The sequence below is a fragment of the Puma concolor genome, chromosome C2 (genome assembly GCF_028749965.1).
Source record: "Puma concolor isolate L17-30 chromosome C2, mPumCon1.1.hap2, whole genome shotgun sequence".
Lineage (NCBI taxonomy): Eukaryota > Metazoa > Chordata > Mammalia > Carnivora > Felidae > Puma > Puma concolor.
The window spans coordinates 56,933,787-56,941,411 of NC_141675.1; positions in this window are offsets into that span (position 1 = coordinate 56,933,787).

Here is a 7,625-nt window from a genome sequence, read left to right on the forward strand (position 1 = left end):
GTTGTTAGCAAATTAAAATAGACTGTTATAAATATAACTTGCTTTAGGTAAGGTCATAGTATCCAGAAAGTAAACCTATAATAAATACACAAATAATAAAGCAAAATAATCTAACCATACCACGCTAGAAAATATTCAAATCACAAAGAAAAATAGTAAGAGAAGAAAGGAACAGAGAAATTATAAAATAGCTAGAAAACAATGAAGAAAATGGCAATCAATACATATTTATCAATAATTATTTTAATGTAAATGGACTACATTCTTCATTCAAAAGATATTGTGTGGTTGAATGGATAAAACACATCTATCTATATGCTGCTTACAATAGACCCACTTCAGATTTAGGACACACACACAGAATGAAGAGATGAAAAAAGATTCCATGAAATTGGAAACCAAAAGCAGCTTGGGGTAGCTATTCTTCTATCAGACAAAATAAACATTAAGTCAAACTGTAATAAGAGATAAAGAATCTCATTAAACAACAGGATATAACATTTGTAAATATTATGCACCTAACATAGAAGCACTTAAATATATAAAGCAAGTATTAACAGACCCAAAGGGAGAAATAGAAGGCAACACAAAAAAAATAGCAGGGGACTTTAATACCCTACTTTGACCAACAGATAGATTATCTAGACAGTAAACAATAAGAAACCATTGGCTTTAAGTAACATGTTAGACTGGAGGCACTTAATAGATACATACAGAACATTCAATCCAAGAGCAACAGAATATATATTATTCAAAACACAGATGGGATATTCTCCAGGATAGATCATATGTGAGGCCACAAATCTTAATAAAGTTAAGATGATTGAAATCATATCAAGCATCCTTTCTGACCACAATGGTAAGAATTTAGAAATAAGTTACAAGAAGAAAACTATAAAATTCACAAATATTCAGAGACTAAACAACATGCTGCAGAACCAATGAGTTCAAGAAAAAAAAAGAAAAATCAAAAAATATCTTAAGACAAATGATAATAAAAATGCAACATACCAAAACTTATGGGATGCAGCAAAAGTAGTTCTAAGAGGGTCATCCAAAGGGTAAACTGCCTACCTCAAGAAATAAGAAACTGCTCAAATAACCTAATTTACACTTCAAGAAACTAGAAAAAAAAGAACAAAAGCCAAACTTATTAGAAGGATGGAAATAATGAAGATCAGAGTGGAAATAAATAAAATAGAGACAAAAAACAATAGAAAATATCCATGAAACTAAGAGCTGGATTTTTAAAAAGATAAACAAAATTGAAAAATCATTAGCTAGACTAAGAAATAAAGAAAAAGTGAAAGAGTAGAAATTACAACTGACACCACAGAAAAACATAGATTCATAAGAAGCTAATACGAATAACTATACAGCAGCAAATTTGACAACTTAGAAGAAATGGATAATTATGAGAAACATATAACCTGAATCCAGAAGAAATAGAAAATCAGAACATACTTATTACTAGTAAGGAGATCAAATCAGTAATCATAAATCTCCCAAAAGAAACCCACAAAAGTCTAGGACCCAATGACTTCACTGGTGAATTCTACCAAATATTTAAAAAATAATTAATGACAATCCTTCTCAAACACTTCCCCCCCCCAAAAAAAAGAAAAGAACGCTGCCAAACACATTTTATAAATCCAATGTTATCCTGATACCAAAACCAGACAAAGACACAAGAAAATGGAAGCTTATAATAGTGATGAAATAGATGAAAAATCTAAGCAAAATATTAACACACCAAATTCAATAATACATTCAACGGATCATACACTTATCTAATGAGATTTACCCCAGGCATGGAAGGATGGCTGAACATCTACTAATCAATGTGATACACTACATTAAGAAAAGGATAAAATCATATAACCATCTCAAAATATACAGAAAAGGCATTTGAAAAAACTCAATATCTATTTATGATGATTAAAAAAAAAACTCTACAAAGTGGATATAGAGGGAATACACCTCAACAAAATAATGGTAATATATGAAAAACCCACAGCTAACATTATTCTCTATGGTAAAAAGCTGAAACCATTTCCTTTAAGATCAGGGATAAAATGCCCGATATCACACTTTTATTCAACATAGTACTGATAGTCCTAGCCAAAGCAATTAGACAAGAACAAGAAATAAAATTCATCTAAATATGAAAGAAGTAAAACTGTCACTATTTCAATATTACATGATATTAATATACAGAAAACTGTAAAGACTCCACGCACACAAAAAAAATTAAGAACTAAAATAAATTAAGTGAAGTTGCAGGATACAATATCAATATACAAAAATCTGTTGCCTTTCTATTACTAATGAACTATCATATCAGAAAGATAAATTAAGAAAACAATCTTGTTTACAACTGCATCAAAAAGAATAAAATAACTGGACATAAATTTAACCAATAAGTGAAAGTCCTGTGCCATAAAAACTATAAGATGTTTATGAAAGAAATTAGACACAAATAAATGGATAGACCTTTCATGTAATTGTGTTGGAAGAATATTGTGAAAATGTCCATACTACCCAAATCTGTCTACAGATTCAATGCAATTCCTATCAAATTCCAATGATATTTCTACACAGAAATAGAATAATCCTAATATTTGTATGAAACTATAAAAGATAGCCGAAGCAATCTTGATAAAGAAGAACAAAGCTTGAGGCATCATGCTCTCTAATTTTAAACTATAGTACAAAGCTACAGTCATCAAAACAGTATGGTGTTGGAATAAAAATAGGCCCATAAATCAATGGAACAGAAGAGAGCTCAGAAATAAACCCATGCATATCTCATCAATTAATTTATGACAAAAAAAAAGTCAGGAACATAAATGGGGAAAGGACAGTCTGATAAATGATGTGGGAAAATGGGACTGCCTCATGCAAAACAATGAAACTTGATCATTGCCTTATACCATACACAAAAAATTAATCAAAAATGGATTAAAGACTTGAACATAAGAGTTGACACCATAAAACTCCTAGAAGGAAACATAGGTAGTGAACTTATTTACATCAAACTTGTGAAGAAATTCTGGATTTGAAATCAAAAGCAAAGGGAACAAATATAAAAATAACAAGTAGAACAATATCAAACTAAAATCTTCTGTGCATAATAAAAATGAAAAGATAACCTGCTGTATGGGAAAAATACTGCAAATCAAACATCTGATAAGGGTTAATATTTAAAAATATAAGAAGAACTCCCATAACTCAATAGCAAAAAGTAAACAATCCTATTTAAAAATGGGCAGAATCTGAATAGACATTTTCCAAAGAAAACATAGAAATGGCCAACAAGTACATGAAAAACTGTTTAACATTGCTAATCACCAGAGAAATACAGTTAAATATTATCTCATATCTTCTAGAATGACTATGGTCAAAAAAATAAAGAAATAACAAGTGTTGGAGAAGATAGGGAGAAAAAGGACTCCTCAGTCACTGTTGGTGGAAATGTACATCATTGCACACACTGTGGGAAATAGTATGGGGGTTCCTCCAAGAAATTAAAAATAGAACTACCATACTAACCAACAATTCTACTTCTGCATACTTAGCCAAAATGAACAAAAACTCTAACTCAAAAATATATATGCACCCCATATTTGTTACCGAATTATTTATAATATCCAAGATATGTAAGCAACCTAAGTATTTGTCAATGGATAAATGGATAAAGAAAATTCAGTATGGATATGAAATGAAATATATTTAGCAATAAAAATGATCTTGCCATTTGCAAAAACATGGAGAGAGCTTGATGACTTTGTATTAAATGAAATCACACAGTGAGAGAAATACCATAAATCTCACTAATATGTGGAGTCTAAAAACAAAACTGAGATCTTAGATACAGAGAACAGATACATGTTTGCCAGAAGTGGGGGGTTGGGGTTGAATGAAATTGGTGAAGGTACATGTTCAAAGGTACAAGCTTCCAGGTATAAAATAAGCCATCGGATTCAATGTACACTATGGTGACTATATTTAATAATATTGTACTGTATACCTGAAAGTTGCTAAGCGAGTAGATCTTTAAAAACAAGTACCTATGTATGGTGATGGACGTTACTTGATTTCAATAATATGTCATTATGTTATATACCTGAAACTGATATAATGCAATGTCAATTATATCTTAGAAGAAGAAAAAGGAGGAGGAACAGAAAGAAGAAACCTGCCCTATTGGCCTCCATAAGGAAGGGAAAATGTGAAGCTGCAATGTTTTCTCTCTAGTCTCCTGTACTTGGTTTGAAAACAGGAGCACTTTTTTTTTTTTTTAATTTTTTTTTTTCAACGTTTATTTATTTTTGGGACAGAGAGAGACAGAGCATGAACGGGCGAGGGGCAGAGAGAGAGGGAGACACAGAATCGGAAACAGGCTCCAGGCTCTGAGCCATAGCCCAGAGCCCGACGCGGGGCTCGAACTCACGGACCGTGAGATCGTGACCTGGTTGAAGTCGGACGCTTAACCGACTGCGCCACCCAGGCGCCCCACAGGAGCACTTTTTAATTCTAATGTTCTTCCTCCAAGTGGATATGATGGGAAGAGATGAGTTGTGAGTATCTTCATGACTTCATCATTGTTTGCCAACAAGATTCTCATCACAGTGCAGTTAAAAAAGTAAGCCTAAATTCTGAAAATTTTTCTAACCACCTCTTCTAAAACAGATTCCTTTTTCTAACATAGTAGTTATGTCTCCAAAGCCCACAACTGTCAGGCTTCCTTCATATTTGCTCAAAGCCCTCACAGAAAATCATTTGCTACGTTATCTTAGGAAAATATTTTCTAATACTAGAAACCCAATCATTCTTAAAGTCAATTTTACATACTAAGGCATATTAAAAACATTTTTATTATAATATCCCCAACACCTAGGTGAATACCTAGATTCTGAATACCTAGATCAATGTCTTCAAGATAGTAGATATCCGGTAAAGATTTTTCAGCACTTAAGGAATATTTAATTTTATTTTAAAACGTTGTCACTTGCTCTTCTGTTCTCATGCTCCTGGGTGAGATAATTTTGAAGTTAACTTAATTTCTAAGAATGTAAGGTCTACAGGACATAGGGATTCCCATTCTTTCATTGCTGTAGCCCCAGTACTAAAAACCTTAATAAATGTTTAGACTTTAATAAATGTTGATTGGATGAAGTAGAAACATTTATATTAACATTTAATTTAGTTGTAAAATATAATAAATGTGCCAAGAAGAATATGACAATCATGTACCAAACTCTCATCTATGCTGTCTTTTCTCCAATTTATTTGTTAAAATAAAGTTTGACCACCTCTGCTCTTCTCACTTCTTCCCTAGATTTACTTTTTTACATTTGTGTGTAGCATATGTATGCTTTATATGTTTACAATAAATATATTATAATCAATATGTATTATTTTATATTTAAATTATATTTATATATGGAAATACTTTTTATTCTAGGAAGTTGAAGCTTTTATTCTAAGATTGTAAGGCTATGACAGTATTTTAAAAATACTTTTAGTTTCTTTTTCCCATACTCTACAGTTACTTATGTTCTTTAAAATCTCAGAAAAACTCAGCTTTAGGCCCAGCCTGCATGTCTTTATTTCTCTTTTACCATTCTTTTTTTGGTCTAATCTTAAAATTGGAATCATAAAAGGAACAAAAGCAAAGATTCATAAGGGAAATATAGTGAAGAAAGGAAAAAATGATCACATTTATATTTTGATCCTATCACAGGATCAGCTGAAGGCTCCTGACAGATATTTCATTTTAAGCTGATCCTCACTATCCACTAACCAGTGGTGCATATTGTGTATAATATTTGCATTTATTTGTTTATCAAATAGTTATCCTTAGTAGCTGTCCATAGTCTTAGGTACTGCACTACAAATTAAGTATTCATAACTTAACAAGACATGTTCCTTACTTCAGAGAGCTTACTATTCAATGGAGGGAAAAAAAGAACAAAAATATTGAAGAGTAAAATATAGATACATATATTGGATTATAGGTAATTCTGCGCTCACATGTGGCAAGAATAAAAGACATTGAGAATTACATGATTTTCCAGAGACAGTTGCCTTTAAGCAAAAGTTAAGTAGGGGTGAAATAAATATAGCCAGCATAGGGATTCAAAATCCAGAAAGAGCCTAGTACTCTCAAAGGGGCTAATAATTTCTATATACTAGTTATAAAGGGAAGAATGACCAAAAATACAGCTAAATAGACAAGATAGACCATAAAAGGCCATAGGAATATTTTTTATAGAAAACATTGAATTAATCAGTTTGGGATACTATATCAAATATGAGAGACTAGGTGGCTTAATCAACAATTTACTTCTGATAGATCTCAATGCTAAAAATCCCCAGATTAAGGGGCCAGCATTTTCCATTCCTGGTGATAACCCTCTTCCTGGTTTGCAGATAACTGCCTTTTTACTATATGTTCACACGGTGGAGAGAGAGCACTCTGTTCTCTTTATAAGGGCACTGTATTAAGGCCTCTCCAAAACCAAAAGTGCTAGCGGGTAATATTTCTCTACCCTCCTCTCCCAGCCTATATAGCCAGTTCATAATGGACAACTCACATCTCATGGTAACTTGGTTGCCCGTGGTCAAACATTCAGTGTCTACCATGGTCCAGTAGCAAGCCAAGAACTGTTTCTTAAAAGGAGAGTATCTGCAAAAGATGGGGCTGGTCTTTGCTCCAAAATCCCAAGATCCTGCAGTATGATTCACTCTAAGTGCCTTCTAAAGACTTCGAACAGCATCTGTATCTGCCACTGACACTTCAGCATCATTGTATCTGCTAGATCGCATGTGAGTTTGCACAACAGCCTAGGCCTATTGCAGAGCCTTTTCTTATTTGGCACCCCGCTTAAAACGAACAGTTTCTTGGACCATTAAGTAAAACAGCCAGAGAACACACTGAAATAATGAATATGTTGCCTTCAAAATCCAAAAGGCCCCCTAAGCATTATACCTCTTTTTTAGTTGCAGGAGGGGCTAGATACAGCAACCTGTTCCTCTTAGAAAGCTTATCCTGACAGGTCTCACACCACCATGGACACATTATGAGAGTGTGCCTTAAAGCTGCAATGTTAAAACCAGAATTTCTTCTTAGTAAGCCCATATCTATAAATTTTTACTGATTCTACATTATGTTCCTTTTACACTATCCCAAATCCTTTTCATCCATTCCCAAACATTTTCCCATGATTTCTGCCAGTATAATTTAGAAAACTGTAGTTCTTTTAGCATATAGCATACCTCCTCATAGGACACACTTTGTACCGCACTTTCAGGGACCTACTATCACTTGAGTCTAGCTATAGGGTTGTAGAAGCAAAAAGGAGTGGTAATGATGAATCCTGAGGAAAATCAGCATTGTCTTACAGGGTAGCTGCCTCAGAGGACACCATTAGTTTCCTCAGGCAGTGTAAGGTTAATCCCTTCTGAAAGAGATAGAAAGGCCAAGACCACCATGGATGGGGAGGTCAAATTCATTGGGAATGGATTCTGCTGCCACTGGGGCAGGGGGTGCTGAGAGGCCACTTCTGCTGAAGGTGGGGTGGCTAATTCCACCCACCTTTTCCACAGACAAAATTTATCAG